The sequence below is a fragment of the Staurois parvus genome, unplaced genomic scaffold (genome assembly GCF_062004578.1).
Source record: "Staurois parvus isolate SC_StPar_1 unplaced genomic scaffold, SC_StPar_1.0 ptg000686l, whole genome shotgun sequence".
Taxonomy (NCBI): Eukaryota; Metazoa; Chordata; class Amphibia; order Anura; family Ranidae; genus Staurois; species Staurois parvus.
Genome location: NW_028318482.1, coordinates 4513107 through 4530158, shown reverse-complemented (window position 1 = coordinate 4530158; position 17052 = coordinate 4513107). Strand labels below are relative to the sequence as shown.

The following is a 17052-nucleotide window of genomic DNA, read 5'->3' as shown; positions in this document are numbered from 1 at the left end:
GTCACCCCGCTGTAGATGTCTAGAATAGTGTCACCCCGCTGTAGATAATGTCTAGAATAGTGTCACCCCGCTGTAGATAATGTCTAGAATAGTGTCACCCCGCTGTAGATAATGTCTAGAATAGTGTCACCCCGCTGTAGATAATGTCTAGAATAGTGTCACCCCACTGTAGATAATGTCTAGAATAGTGTCACCCCACTGTAGATAATGTCTAGAATAGACTCACCCCGCTGTAGATAATGTCTAGAATAGTGTCACCCCGCTGTAGATAATGTCTAGAATAGTGTCACCCCGCTGTAGATGTCTAGAATAGTGTCACCCCGCTGTAGATAAATGTCTAGAATAGTGTCACCCCGCTGTAGATAATGTCTAGAATAGTGTCACCCCGCTGTAGATAATGTCTAGAATAGTGTCACCCCGCTGTAGATAATGTCTAGAATAGTGTCACCCCGCTGTAGATGTCTAGAATAGTGTCACCCCGCTGTAGATAATGTCTAGAATAGTGTCACCCCGCTGTAGATAAATGTCTAGAATAGTGTCACCCCGCTGTAGATGTCTAGAATAGTGTCACCCCGCTGTAGATAATGTCTAGAATAGTGTCACCCCGCTGTAGATAATGTCTAGAATAGTGTCACCCCGCTGTAGATAATGTCTAGAATAGTGTCACCCCGCTGTAGATAATGTCTAGAATAGTGTCACCCCGCTGTAGATAATGTCTAGAATAGTGTCACCCCACTGTAGATAATGTCTAGAATAGTGTCACCCCACTGTAGATAATGTCTAGAATAGACTCACCCCGCTGTAGATAATGTCTAGAATAGTGTCACCCCGCTGTAGATAATGTCTAGAATAGTGTCACCCCGCTGTAGATGTCTAGAATAGTGTCACCCCGCTGTAGATAAATGTCTAGAATAGTGTCACCCCGCTGTAGATAATGTCTAGAATAGTGTCACCCCGCTGTAGATAATGTCTAGAATAGTGTCACCCCGCTGTAGATGTCTAGAATAGTGTCACCCCGCTGTAGATAATGTCTAGAATAGTGTCACCCCGCTCTAGATAATGTCTAGAATAGTGTCACCCCACTGTAGATAATGTCTAGAATAGTGTCACCCCGCTGTAGATAATGTCTAGAATAGTGTCACCCCGCTGTAGATGTCTAGAATAGTGTCACCCCGCTGTAGATAATGTCTAGAATAGTGTCACCCCGCTGTAGATAATGTCTAGAATAGTGTCACCCCGCTGTAGATAATGTCTAGAATAGTGTCACCCCGCTGTAGATGTCTAGAATAGTGTCACCCCGCTGTAGATGTCTAGAATAGTGTCACCCCGCTGTAGATGTCTAGAATAGTGTCACCCCGCTGTAGATGTCTAGAATAGTGTCACCCCGCTGTAGATAATGTCTAGAATAGTGTCACCCCGCTGTAGATAATGTCTAGAATAGTGTCACCCCGCTGTAGATAATGTCTAGAATAGTGTCACCCCGCTGTAGATGTCTAGAATAGTGTCACCCCGCTGTAGATGTCTAGAATAGTGTCACCCCGCTGTAGATAATGTCTAGAATAGTGTCACCCCGCTGTAGATAATGTCTAGAATAGTGTCACCCCGCTGTAGATAATGTCTAGAATAGTGTCACCCCGCTGTAGATGTCTAGAATAGTGTCACCCCGCTGTAGATAATGTCTAGAATAGTGTCACCCCGCTGTAGATAATGTCTAGAATAGTGTCACCCCGCTGTAGATAATGTCTAGAATAGTGTCACCCCGCTGTAGATAATGTCTAGAATAGTGTCACCCCACTGTAGATAATGTCTAGAATAGTGTCACCCCACTGTAGATAATGTCTAGAATAGACTCACCCCGCTGTAGATAATGTCTAGAATAGTGTCACCCCGCTGTAGATAATGTCTAGAATAGTGTCACCCCGCTGTAGATGTCTAGAATAGTGTCACCCCGCTGTAGATAAATGTCTAGAATAGTGTCACCCCGCTGTAGATAATGTCTAGAATAGTGTCACACCGCTGTAGATAAATGTCTAGAATAGTGTCACACCGCTGTAGATAATGTCTAGAATAGTGTCACCCCGCTGTAGATAATGTCTAGAATAGTGTCACCCCGCTGTAGATAATGTCTAGAATAGTGTCACCCCGCTGTAGATAATGTCTAGAATAGTGTCACCCCGCTGTAGATGTCTAGAATAGTGTCACCCCGCTGTAGATAATGTCTAGAATAGTGTCACCCCGCTGTAGATAATGTCTAGAATAGTGTCACCCCGCTGTAGATAATGTCTAGAATAGTGTCACCCCGCTGTAGATAATGTCTAGAATAGTGTCACCCCACTGTAGATAATGTCTAGAATAGTGTCACCCCACTGTAGATAATGTCTAGAATAGACTCACCCCGCTGTAGATAATGTCTAGAATAGTGTCACCCCGCTGTAGATAATGTCTAGAATAGTGTCACCCCGCTGTAGATGTCTAGAATAGTGTCACCCCGCTGTAGATAATGTCTAGAATAGTGTCACCCCGCTGTAGATAATGTCTAGAATAGTGTCACCCCGCTGTAGATAATGTCTAGAATAGTGTCACCCCGCTGTAGATAATGTCTAGAATAGTGTCACCCCACTGTAGATAATGTCTAGAATAGTGTCACCCCGCTGTAGATAATGTCTAGAATAGTGTCACCCCGCTGTAGATAATGTCTAGAATAGTGTCACCCCGCTGTAGATAATGTCTAGAATAGTGTCACCCCGCTGTAGATAAATGTCTAGAATAGTGTCACACCGCTGTAGATAATGTCTAGAATAGTGTCACCCCGCTGTAGATAATGTCTAGAATAGTGTCACCCCGCTGTAGATAATGTCTAGAATAGTGTCACCCCGCTGTAGATAATGTCTAGAATAGTGTCACCCCGCTGTAGATGTCTAGAATAGTGTCACCCCGCTGTAGATAATGTCTAGAATAGTGTCACCCCGCTGTAGATAATGTCTAGAATAGTGTCACCCCGCTGTAGATAATGTCTAGAATAGTGTCACCCCACTGTAGATAATGTCTAGAATAGTGTCACCCCACTGTAGATAATGTCTAGAATAGTGTCACCCCGCTGTAGATAAATGTCTAGAATAGTGTCACCCCGCTGTAGATAATGTCTAGAATAGTGTCACCCCGCTGTAGATAATGTCTAGAATAGTGTCACCCCGCTGTAGATGTCTAGAATAGTGTCACCCCGCTGTAGATAATGTCTAGAATAGTGTCACCCCGCTGTAGATAATGTCTAGAATAGTGTCACCCCGCTGTAGATAATGTCTAGAATAGTGTCACCCCGCTGTAGATAATGTCTAGAATAGTGTCACCCCGCTGTAGATGTCTAGAATAGTGTCACCCCGCTGTAGATGTCTAGAATAGTGTCACCTTGCTGTAGATAAATGTCTAGAATAGTGTCACCCCGCTGTAGATGTCTAGAATAGTGTCACCCCGCTGTAGATAATGTCTAGAATAGTGTCACCCCGCTCTAGATAATGTCTAGAATAGTGTCACCCCGCTGTAGATAATGTCTAGAATAGTGTCACCCTGCTGTAGATAATGTCTAGAATAGTGTCACCCCGCTGTAGATAATGTCTAGAATAGTGTCACCCCGCTGTAGATAATGTCTAGAATAGTGTCACCCCGCTGTAGATAATGTCTAGAATAGTGTCACCCCGCTGTAGATAATGTCTAGAATAGTGTCACCCCGCTGTAGATAATGTCTAGAATAGTGTCACACCGCTGTAGATAATGTCTAGAATAGTGTCACCCCGCTGTAGATGTCTAGAATAGTGTCACCCCGCTGTAGATGTCTAGAATAGTGTCACCCCGCTGTAGATAATGTCTAGAATAGTGTCACCCCGCTGTAGATAATGTCTAGAATAGTGTCACCCCGCTGTAGATAATGTCTAGAATAGTGTCACCCCGCTGTAGATAATGTCTAGAATAGTGTCACCCCGCTGTAGATGTCTAGAATAGTGTCACCCCGCTGTAGATAATGTCTAGAATAGTGTCACCCCGCTGTAGATAAATGTCTAGAATAGTGTCACCCCGCTGTAGATGTCTAGAATAGTGTCACCCCGCTGTAGATAATGTCTAGAATAGTGTCACCCCGCTGTAGATAATGTCTAGAATAGTGTCACCCCGCTGTAGATAATGTCTAGAATAGTGTCACCCCGCTGTAGATAATGTCTAGAATAGTGTCACCCCGCTGTAGATAATGTCTAGAATAGTGTCACCCCGCTGTAGATAATGTCTAGAATAGTGTCACCCCACTGTAGATAATGTCTAGAATAGACTCACCCCGCTGTAGATAATGTCTAGAATAGTGTCACCCCGCTGTAGATAATGTCTAGAATAGTGTCACCCCGCTGTAGATGTCTAGAATAGTGTCACCCCGCTGTAGATAAATGTCTAGAATAGTGTCACCCCGCTGTAGATAATGTCTAGAATAGTGTCACCCCGCTGTAGATAATGTCTAGAATAGTGTCACCCCGCTGTAGATGTCTAGAATAGTGTCACCCCGCTGTAGATAATGTCTAGAATAGTGTCACCCCGCTCTAGATAATGTCTAGAATAGTGTCACCCCACTGTAGATAATGTCTAGAATAGTGTCACCCCGCTGTAGATAATGTCTAGAATAGTGTCACCCCGCTGTAGATGTCTAGAATAGTGTCACCCCGCTGTAGATAATGTCTAGAATAGTGTCACCCCGCTGTAGATAATGTCTAGAATAGTGTCACCCCGCTGTAGATAATGTCTAGAATAGTGTCACCCCGCTGTAGATGTCTAGAATAGTGTCACCCCGCTGTAGATGTCTAGAATAGTGTCACCCCGCTGTAGATGTCTAGAATAGTGTCACCCCGCTGTAGATGTCTAGAATAGTGTCACCCCGCTGTAGATAATGTCTAGAATAGTGTCACCCCGCTGTAGATAATGTCTAGAATAGTGTCACCCCGCTGTAGATAATGTCTAGAATAGTGTCACCCCGCTGTAGATAATGTCTAGAATAGTGTCACCCCGCTGTAGATGTCTAGAATAGTGTCACCCCGCTGTAGATGTCTAGAATAGTGTCACCCCGCTGTAGATGTCTAGAATAGTGTCACCCCGCTGTAGATAATGTCTAGAATAGTGTCACCCCGCTGTAGATAAATGTCTAGAATAGTGTCACCCCGCTGTAGATGTCTAGAATAGTGTCACCCCGCTGTAGATAATGTCTAGAATAGTGTCACCCCGCTGTAGATGTCTAGAGTAGTGTCACCCCGCTGTAGATAATGTCTAGAATAGTGTCACCCCACTGTAGATGTCTAGAATAGTGTCACCCCGCTGTAGATGTCTAGAATAGTGTCACCCCGCTGTAGATAATGTCTAGAATAGTGTCACCCCGCTGTAGATAATGTCTAGAATAGTGTCACCCCGCTGTAGATAATGTCTAGAATAGTGTCACCCCGCTGTAGATAATGTCTAGAATAGTGTCACCCCGCTGTAGATGTCTAGAATAGTGTCACCCCGCTGTAGATGTCTAGAATAGTGTCACCCCGCTGTAGATGTCTAGAATAGTGTCACCCCGCTGTAGATAATGTCTAGAATAGTGTCACCCCGCTGTAGATAAATGTCTAGAATAGTGTCACCCCGCTGTAGATGTCTAGAATAGTGTCACCCCGCTGTAGATAATGTCTAGAATAGTGTCACCCCACTGTAGATGTCTAGAATAGTGTCACCCCGCTGTAGATGTCTAGAATAGTGTCACCCCGCTGTAGATAATGTCTAGAATAGTGTCACCCCGCTGTAGATAATGTCTAGAATAGTGTCACCCCGCTGTAGATAATGTCTAGAATAGTGTCACCCCGTTGTAGATAATGTCTAGAATAGTGTCACCCCGCTGTAGATGTCTAGAATAGTGTCACCCCGCTGTAGATGTCTAGAATAGTGTCACCCCGCTGTAGATAATGTCTAGAATAGTGTCACCCCGCTGTAGATAATGTCTAGAATAGTGTCACCCCGCTGTAGATAATGTCTAGAATAGTGTCACCCCGCTGTAGATAATGTCTAGAATAGTGTCACCCCGCTGTAGATAATGTCTAGAATAGTGTCACCCCGCTGTAGAGAAGTGCAGATTTTGTGCTGTGACTGGAGCATAGAATGGAGGCCGCCCCCTTCTTCTGCTGACACTTGGAATGCCTTAATTAGAATGTAGATGTCACCTCAGTAATTGTTAGGAAGTCTTCACTTTCCAGCCTCCCACTAATTGTTCTGCACATTGGATGTAATTTATTAATCACATGTTGAAGCCGGGGGGGTGAATGGATTCCCACTGTTCCTTTGTATTATGGGGACTCCATTGTTCCCCACCACTAATCTTCGGGGATATAAATAGGCAGCCTGGCTGTCCATGGCTTTCTTCTGGATTCCTTGTGATCAGACATTGTATGCAGGTTATAGAGAATAGAATGGTGTGTAGGGAGGGCTGATGACAAGGTGTCCCCAGGTAGGGACTGTCCATGTGAAGTCAGGTCAGTGTACACACACAGGTAGTGCAGAGAAGTTGTCAGCAACAGTTTGTAGAGGTGGGGGGGGGGGAGAGGGGATCTGACAGCGTCATTGATTTCCAGCCCCCCGCCTCCTGCAGACAGATGGAGGAGTCCTTGTGATAAAGGTCCCCGTCAGTGTGTGTGTGTGTGTGTGAGTGTGTATGTGTATGTGTGTGTCTCCACCTCCCCATCTCGCTGGGGCTCCACCTTAGCCAAACAAGTCGGTGCTGCTCAGTGATCTCTTCAGCACCGCGGACAGCAGCTCCCTCCAGCTACACAAAGAGGAGCTCAGCGATCGCAGCACCTCCGCAGGACCCCATTCATTCTCCTCCCTGCCCTCCATCGACTGCCAGGCTTACAAGAGGGCAGAGAAGAACTCTGGGCAGGAGAGAAAAGGTAAGACCCCCCCCTGCTCTCACTTCATACTGCTTCTATTCCAGGCTGATTGAAAGTCTTGGATGATGGGCACTGTGGCTGGATCATGAAATGTATTATTTATATTGCACAGATTCTTCCCATCAGCAGGTCTGTGATGGATTAGGAGTTGGGTGAGGGGGGGTTTAATAAGACTCAGTGCCTGTAGCTAATATGGCAGTGTTTACACAGTTCTATGTGCTGCTGGGTGTGCCTTACCATCAGGCTTGGGCAAGGATCAATGAAGAAAGTGCACTAACCCTCAGCACCCTTCTCTCATTTCTCAGCTAAAAACCAAAGTTGGAATGTCATCAGTTGCTGCGGGTTACTGCAGGGTGCACACATCGACATCGACCTTTTTTTTATGTGGTGGATGACGTGTTGGACTGAGTGTGTGTTTACTGGAGCAGAGCCTTTAATGAATGTGTGTTTGTTGATGGGCAGGCAACCTGTGGTTCTCCACCTGTAGCACTACTACAAGCCAGGGATTGCCAGGGGTTCCTGGTGCTGGAAGTTTCACATCGGTGGCAGGTTAAGATGTGTAGCTTCCCAAGCAACGCAGCACGGTCTGGATACGCTTTGTCTTAGAAGTAAAGATAACTGCCATTTTTGTTGGCATTGGCAGCGTGATAAGAGATAGTACAGCACACCTAATGCATGGGATACACACAGGCTTTACAGTTAATCTGTCTCTCTCAAAGAATATCCACCACTAGTCTAGCTTGACACCGACCTTTCGGAGGGGTAGATTATATCATTAACCCGCAGAGTAGCTTTACCTGCCTCTTGCTGTGCAAATGAAGTGAGGCCGGCAATTAAAGAGATCTGCAAAGTTAGTTGTATGATAACATCGTATTGAGTTGCTCCCTGTATGCATTTTAATGGCAGAAGGACTGTGATACATTAATGTGGAAGATAAGTATTCTAAAATACGTCCCCCCACCACCACCACCACCTGCCCTGCATATCTCCTTTAAAAAGGAAGCCATTAATGAAACTGCAGAAACAAATCTTGAATTTAACTCAATTTCCTGAGTAGTAATTTTTATCAAAACATTTATTTTTGCAGAGAGCACGTTTACTCTACAAAATCTCTGTGGACTTATTATTTTCCAAATATCCTACAATGTGAGCCCAAGAAAATGCAGTCTAGCTTACTCAGATGATGCAAGCAGTGACCTGTGCAATTCTGAAAAGAGAGTTGGGTGATATGGGATCATGTAAAAGGAGGCTGATGCTCCTCGCCAGAAACAGTGGGGTGTATTTACTAATGCTGGAGAGTGCAAAATCAGGCTTACTTCTGTATAGAAACCAATCAGCTTCCAGGTTTTATTGCCAAAGCTTGATTGAACAAGCTGAGGTTAGAAGCTGATTGGCTATCATGCACAGGTGCACCAGATTCTGAGTGAACCAACTTTAGTAAATCCCCCCATTGTGTTACCTTTGCAAATTGTATATGACTGGTATTAAAAGCAAACTACTTGGGCATTCAAATTTTTCAGATACAATAGAAATGTGGCAATCAACATTGTTTCTTTGGGGTAGGTACACACTAGTTCTAGTTCTAGGAGAGGTTACCCCAGGAGATCTCACTGTTTTGTTGCTGTGCAAAACGCAGCATGGATCCCAGTGCTCACTTGTTGTGATCCTTGTCTTCAGTGTAATCCAAAATAAAATTCCCCTAGGACACTTGCAGCATACAACTTTAAAGAACAATTTCAGGCATGGTATATTTTACATACTGTAGTTACATTGGTCTAGCTTGGACCTACACTTACCAGCCGCTTTATTAGGTGCACCTTGCTAGTGCCAAGAAAATATCCCCCACACCATTACACCATCACTATCAACCGGAACTGTTGATACAAGGCAGGATGAATCCATGATTTCATGTTGTTTATGCCAAATTCTGACCCTACCATCTGATTGTCACAGCTGAACCAGTCTGCCCATTCTCCTCTGACTGCTGACAACAAGGCATTTTTATCCACACAACTACCACTTATTGGATATTTTATGTTTTTTTGGACCATTCTCTGTAAACCCTAGAGATGGCTGTGCATGAAAATCCCAACAGATCAGCAAATTCTGAGATGCTCAGACTAGCCTGTCTGACACCAACAACCATACCACATTCAAAATCACTTAAATCCCCTTTCTTCCCCATTTTGATGTTCAATTTGAACTTCAGCAAGTCATCTTCACCACTTCTAGATTCCTAAATGCATTGAGTTGCTGCCATGTGATTGACTGATGTGTTTATATACACTATATTGCCATAAAGTGGCCAGTGGGTGTATATACACTATATTGCCAAAAGTATCTGGACACCCCTCCAAATCATTGGATTCAGGTGTTCCAATCACCTCCATGGCCACAGATGTATAAAATCCAGCACCTAGGCATGCAGACTGCTTCTACAGACATTTGTGAAAGAATGGTTAGCTCTCAGGAGCTCAGTGAATTCAGTTGTGGTACAGTGATAGGTTGCCACCTGTGCAATAAGTCCATCCGTGAAATTTCCTTGCTACTAAATATTCAACGGTCAACTGTTAGTGGTATTATAACAAAGTGGAATCAACTGAGAACAACAGAAACTCAGCCAGGAAGTGGTAGGCCATGTAAAATGACAGAGCAGGATCAGTGTATGCTGGAGTGCACAGTGAGCAGAAGTCGCCAACTGTCTGCAGAGTCAATAGCTAAAGACCTCCAAACTTAATGTGGCCTTCAGATTAGCATAACAACAGTAAGTAGAGAGCTTCATGGAATGGGTTTCCATGAACAAACAGCTGCATCCAAGCCTTACATCACCAAGTGCAGTGCAAAGCTTCAGATGCAGTGGTGTAAAGCACGCCGCCACTGGACTCTAGAGCACTGGAGACGTGCTATCTGGAGTGATGCTTCACACTTCTCTGTCTGGCAATCTGATGGACGTGTCTGGTTTTGGCAGTTGCCAGGAGAACAGTACTTGCCTGACTGCATTGTGCCAAGTGTAAAGTTTGATGGTGGGGGGATTATTGTGTGGGGCTGTTTTTCAGGGGTTGGCCCCTTAGTTCCAGTGAAGGGAACTTTTAAGGCATCAGTATACCAAGACATTTTGGACAATTTCATCCTCCCAACAATGTGGGAACAGTTTGGGGATGGCCCCTACCTGTTCCAACATGACTGCACACCAGTGCACAAAGCAAGGTCTATTTAGACATGGATGAGTGATTTTGGGTGGAGGAACTTGACTGACCTGCACAGAGTCCTGACCTCAACCTGATAGAACACCTTTGGGATGAATTAGAGCAGAGACTGCGATCCAGGCCTTCTCATCCGACATCAATGCCTGACCTCACAAATGTGCTTCTGGAAGAATGATCAAACATTCCCATAGACACACTCCTAAACCTTGTGGACAGCCTTCCCAGAAGAGTTGAAGCTGTTATAGCTGCAAAGGGCGGGCTAACTCAATATTGAGCCCTATAGACTAAGACTGGGATGCCATTAAAGTTCATGTGCGTGTAAAGGCAGGCATCACAATATTTTTGGCAATATAGTTTACCTTTGCATATACCATACCTGTGGGATTCCTCTTGAATCTGGAAATCACTATGGTAGACACCACTACTCCAGTGATCTCCACTAGCTCCTGGGTCCCATGCCGAGCAGCTTCCCTGGTGCATTGTGAACACAAGAGGTTGGGCACCTTCCAAAGATCACTTTGATCTCAATGATCTCAAAGGTCTCAATGAATGCAAAGAGTTCTCTAATTGGAAGATGCGGGGTTGTGCCATCATGTAATTAAGCAAAATATATGCCACATGTTTTAAAATAATTGTTTATATGAATTTAAATTTTAAAAGCATGCGAGAAAGTTTGAGTTTCCAAGGTGCATGTTTGCTTTTCATCAGTGACTTAAAAAATACTAATACCGAAGATAGCCAGGCAACTAGCATTTTCAGAAGGAGGCCTGCATTGGTAGACTCCTTATATCTCCTTAAAGGCGCTATTAAAGGCTGATTTTTTTTTTTAATAACACATGTTCTACTTACACAGTTACATAGTATGTAAGGTTGAATAATGACGCCTGTGTGAGTGTGTGCATGTGTGTGTTTATGTCAATATCATTTCCCATATCCCTGTATATTGCATTCACTGATGCCCATCTAAGAGTTTTATGAAACTACTGACATTTCCCGCTGAAATCACTGATTTCAGAAGGGAATTCCACATCCTTACCGCTCTAACAGTGAAGAACCCCCTATGCAGTTTAAGGTTAAACCGCTTCTCCTCCAATTTCATTGCTGGGCATGTGTCTTCTTAAAGCGATATTAAAGGTTCATTTTTTTTTTGTAAAAAAAACAAACATTATATTTACCTTCTCTGCTTAGTGGTTTTGCACAGATCAGCCTTGATCCTCCTCTTCTCGGGTCCCCTGCAGGCTCTCCTGGCTCCTCCTTTCTGTTGGGTGCCCCCATAGCAAGCAGCTTGCTATGGGGGCATCCGCTGCTCCATGTGTCCATTCACAGACGGAGCCGTGGCTTGGCTCTGCCCCTTGTCTCTCTTCATTAGCAGACTGCCAATGGCTCCCGCTTGCTGTGTCAGCCAATGAGGAGGCAGTGACCCAGGACAGCCGAGGTTGTCGTGCACATCACTGGATCTCAGTGGGTCTCAGTATGTATTGAGGGGGCTGGGGGCACTGCTGCACACAGAAGATTTTTTTACCTTCATGCATAGAATGCATGAAGGTAAAAAACCTTCAGCCTTTACAACCAATTTAGGCTCTTTGAAACGGAACAATTTTCTTCCTATGCTGGGATCACCTTTGAGGTATTTGAATATAGCTATCATATCTCCTCTCTTACCTTCTCTGCCTTATCTCCTCTCTTACCTTACCTCTCTTACATTATTTACCTGCTCTGTGCAGTGGTTTTGCCCAGAGCAGCCCTGATCCTCCTCTTCTTGGGTCCCCCACCAGCGCTTCTGGCCCCTCCCTCCTGCCGAGTGCCCCCACAGCAAGCAGCTGTCCATTCAGACACAGAGTGCTGCTTGGCCCCGCCCACCCCCACTCTCTCCTAATTGGCTCACTGGCTGTGATTGATAGTAGTGGGAGCCAATGGCGCCTGCTGCTGTCTCAGCCAATGAAGAGGGGAGACCCTGGAGAGCCTCTACTCTCGTGCACATTGCTGGCTCAAGATGGGGCTCAGGTGAGTTTTTTTGGGGGGTTGCTGCACACAGACGGTTTTTTTTACCTTCATGTATAGAATGCATAAAGGTAAAAACCGTTGAGCCTTTACAACCACTTTACAGTTGGCTAAAGCTGAAGTTTAGCTAGAAAGAAAAAATCTCTACAGCTTTAGTCACATCACTTATCTGTAGTGAAATATGTATCACATGGTGAAGGTAGTTGGATCCTGAATAAATCTTCTCTGCAGGGATGCCTGTCCTCTTCCTGACATTGAGCTACCAGCGCTGCAATGGTTGGGTGTTCAGGAAGATTAGCAGTAAAGAAGGTTCTATGGGGATTAGCCCCCTCCTCCCTCCTCATCCATTCAGGAATGTTCTTTCATTGACTGTGTTGCCTATGACATGATCTGTAAATGGGGGAGAGGATCCTGTGACTTATAAGAGTCTCCCATTCATAGATTGTGTCATAGACCACGTAATCAATGAAAAAACATTTCTCAATGGAGGAAGAGGGAGGAGGGAGTGGTTCTTCATTGAACCACTTGTACAAATGGGATTCCCCGCTGTCAGAATACACTGATTAGCGCTGCAACTTATTGACTGCAAACCGCTGATCGAACAAAATTTTCCAGCAGTATAGTTCAACAGAAGCTGATCTAACAGTCGTCTTCTGTTGAACCAGGAGGGCTACATATGAATCAAAGTTCAGCCAGTCCCTGCTAAACCAGTCAAATTTCAATCTGTGTGTACCCAACTTTAGAGACATCAGGCAGCTAGTTTTCACCTTTTTAATCCTTTATTTCATCTCAGTGCTGTTAAAGAATATGTAAACCCAACATTTCATATTCCTGATATTTGCCTGCTGTACCATGTACTTCTATGAAAAAGTATCTTGTTCTCTTTGTATTGCTTCCTTTGTGTGAAATCCCTGGTGTTCCTCCAAGTTCCTCTGCTGTCCTTTAAATAACTGACACTACACTAGGCATGAGAGCACAGTGTGGTCAGTTCTCTAGCTTAGCTGTGCTGGGAGCTGATCCAATGATCAGATGTTTCCTGAGCACCCACCACCACCACCACCGCCAGTGCTAGAGAGTTTACCCTTAACTTCCAGTCCCATATTGTTGAAGCAGGACAAGAAGTGCGGGGAGTTGTCACAGAGACAGAAAACCACATACAATAGTAAAATCAATGAGCAAGGGTCTAAAGCTGACCATACACTAGTATTTTAGGAAGGGTCATTTGATTTTCTACTCATTATTGAGGTTGAATCGACATTTGTTTTTACCACAGTGACAAAAAATTTGAAGGAGAAAGATGGAAAATTTTTCTTGAACAAATGGATTTCTAATGATGAATGTGGTTTTTGTACAGTAAAACCTTGTTCCAAAATTGAATTTTAAAGCAAATGAAATTTTGAAGTACTTTTAAATGTCATTCATCAAGCCATTGAATGTACTGGGAATTTTCATATGAACGTCCGTTTGAAAATCTACTAGTTTATGGCCAGCTTTAGCCTTTTCATGTTACTAAGTTACCAGAACTGGGATTTACATTTTTCTATTTCATGAATTGGGGCCAGCATGTGTTAACCACATAAGTGATTCATACATTTATCCATTCATTTTAAAATAATGCATTAAGGGGTGAATCCATTTAAAATGGATTTCTCCTGTGGACAACAATGTGTTTCATTTACAAAGACTTCTTACACTCATGGGTATCCCCAAGATTGAGAGCAGGTTTGATTCATAGATATCCACTCCACAACAGCTTTAATAAAAATTAAATAAAACCAACAATTCACCCATCTTATGCTCCTTTCTCCATGTATTTCTTTGAGGAAACCAGGTTGTAGATGTCACTATTTTTTTTAGCATACCTAACATAAATATGATAAAAAAAACAGAAGGACAGTGCAGAGTCAGAATCTTAAAAGCCAAACCATACCTATTTATAAACCACTTTGGTTCTATCGCATGATCCCACTGCTCTAGCTCCCCAGTGTCAGTAAGTGGCTGCTGCACAGGAGAAGAGGAAGCTCAGACAATGGTTTGACTATTGGGAACCTATGGGTGACATCATGGCTCCTGGAATTCAGAGCCGCTGTCAAGCATTCCCTTACACAGAATCACAGAATCACGTGGCCAGACCATATTAAAAATAGGTAAGTATACAGATATTTCTTATACAGATTAGGTAGGAGGAGGGAACATTTAAAAAAAATATATAATTAGGGTTTTCTTCCAAGTTTATGGGTTTTATTCGTTCTGAGGAGTTCAAGAGTTTTAAAAATGCGAAGGTTAACCGCTACTTCAGGTTATATATTGGAATGAAACAAGAACACTTGTGTGTTTTGTGTTCACGGGGAATATTTCTGACTGATATCTCAATTGTAACTTTGGTTAAATGCTATGACTCTTTTGGAACATCTAGAAGACACTTTTCAATCATACAATGAAAAATACCCATGTATTCTGCTGCCTCGTTACTGATAAGAACCAATTACTGTAACATAAGGGATAATAAAATGCAAGTTTTAAAAAAGAAAGTTTGATCAGAGTTTTCTCATAGTATAAATGATGCTTGTGGTATTTATTAGTCAGCTACGTGTGTTGCATATACATGAATGTGGTGATACATTTACTTTGGTTTATTCACCAAGTGTTGGAAGCACTACAGCCTCACTTATAGATGCATCCATCCTTTGATTTGGGATGTCAGTATCACGTACCTTGTGGTGACTAGTGTTGTGGAGGCCTCACTTGCACCTCCGGCCCAACACTCCTGAAAGTGGAGACAGAGAGTGTATGAAGAGGCACATGTGCCTGAGCAGCTGGCTGGTGAAGTCCGCTCTATAGGTGGATGAAGCTGGGAGTCACAGTCCTTAGAACAGAATGCTGGCCAGCTTGGCACCAGAGCAGAAGTTGGTAGCACATTATTTATTTCAGGTACTTATATAGCGCCGTCAATTTACACAGGGCTTTACATACATATATTGTACATTCACATCAGTCCCTAACCCTCAAGGTGCGTACAATTTAAAGTCCCTAAACTCACATTCATACATACTAGGGCCAATTTAGACAGAAGCCAATTAACCTGCCAGCATGTCTTTGGAGTGTGGAAGGAAACCGGTGTACCTGGAGGAAACCCACGCAGTCACAGGGAGAACATGCAAACTCCAGGCAGGTGGTGCTGGGGTTGAGATTCGAACCAGCGACCCTAGTACTGCCAGGCGTAAGTGCTAACCATTTAGCCACTGTGCTGCCCACGCCACTGTGCTGCCCACATCTGCTATGCAGGCAGCGAGTGGTGATAGCCAGGTAACGAGGGACCAGCACACAGAGCAAGGCCAGAAAGCAGGCCAAGGTCAGTAACAGCCAGCAGCACAGTATAGATTCAGTAGGCAAAGACAAGTCCAAGCCAGGGTCAGAGTGATCCGATCGATAAGCAAGGTTAAGGCAGAAGCAGATTCAGTGGATCAGGTCTGAGGAATACAGGTGCAAGCTGAAGACCATTCAGCAACTGCCCATAGTGACAGACCCCCGTCGTGGCAGACCAGTTTAAATAGGCCATTGTGCACACGCTGATTGGTATATGCACATGTGTGTGCAAGCACGAGCATGAGCACAAATAATCCAATAGTATGCCTAACATTGCCTCTTCACTCAGAGGAGTGAGCATATGCGCAATGAACATGCGTATGAACATGAGAATAAGTCTGCACTGGTTTTCTGGTGCCTGGAATCCGCTTTACCTTACAGTAAGTCTTCATCAAGAAACTACAGACCAGTTTGTTTAATTTCTATTTGGGAAGATACTTGAGAGTCTGGTAAAAAAAAAAAGCCAAATACAAAGAGTTTTTTTCTCAAAAAATAACCTGCCCTCCTGAGGATTTACCCCCCTTCCTGACCAAGCCATTTTTTTGCGTTATGGCGCTGCGTTAATTTAACTGACAATTGTGCGGTCATGCAACACTGCACCAAAATGAAAATTTGATTATTTTTTTCCCCACTAATTGAGCTTTCTTTTGGTGGTATTTGATTGCCTGTGCATTTTTTTATTTTTTGCGCCATAAAAAAAAAGCCAGACAATTTTGAGAAAAAAAAATATTTTTGACTTTTTGCTATTAATCATGTCCAGTAAAAATTGTTAAAAATCTAATTTCATCATAAATTTAGGCCAAAATGTATTCTGCTACATGTCTTTGCTAAAAAAATCCCAATACGTGTAAATTAATTGGTTTACGGAAAAGTTATAGCGTTTACAAATGGCGGTATATATACTGGGAATTCTTTTTTTTTTACTAGTAATGCAGGTGATCGGCTTATACCGGGACTGCGGCGGGCATTCTGACACTGGGGGGAACTGACTTGGTGTCACAAACATCCCCAGTGACACCAATACAGTGATCAGTGCAAAAAATAAGCACTGACACTGAACTAATGGCACTGGGCAGGAAGGGGTTAACATGAGGGGCGATCAAAGGGTTAACTGTGTGCTGTGTGTGCTTTACTAGGGGGCGGTGTTGGTGTGCTTCACGGTAAGCACACTGCTTTGGATGGCTGTGCTGTGCACAGCCATCCAAAGCAGTGTGCCTGAGCTGACAGGGAGGAGAACTGATAGTAAACAAAACAGTTCTTTTCCCCGTCGAAGATCCTCTGTAGTCACTGGGCGCCGGCGAGTAATCACCGGCTGGGACCCGGTGATTGACAGCCGCGGGCGCGAATGGCGTTGCGGGTAGGGCTCAGAGGAAGAGGCAAGTCCTCAAAATGCGTCAGCCTATTGGATGTCTATACTCCCTATTGCGGACTGTTACTCAGCGCGGTGTTGACCCAGCTGTTCTTTATGATGTGCCTTGACTATATTGTCATTTGTGAGTACAACATCTACTTTATTTTTTATTAAACATTTTTTA

The 17052-nt window shown here is 43.9% G+C and overlaps 1 protein-coding gene across 1 annotated transcript in view; it reads left to right on the top strand.

Moving 5' to 3' along the window:
* The first annotated feature begins 6692 nt into the window (after positions 1-6692).
* The window catches only part of LOC149447462 (synaptotagmin-1-like), a 348270-nt gene continuing 337910 nt past the window's right edge, over positions 6693-17052 (top strand). Inside the window, exon 1 of the mRNA XM_089652580.1 lies at positions 6693-6944. The gene's annotated coding sequence lies outside the window, so the exon portion shown is untranslated. The remainder of the gene's footprint in view (positions 6945-17052) is intronic.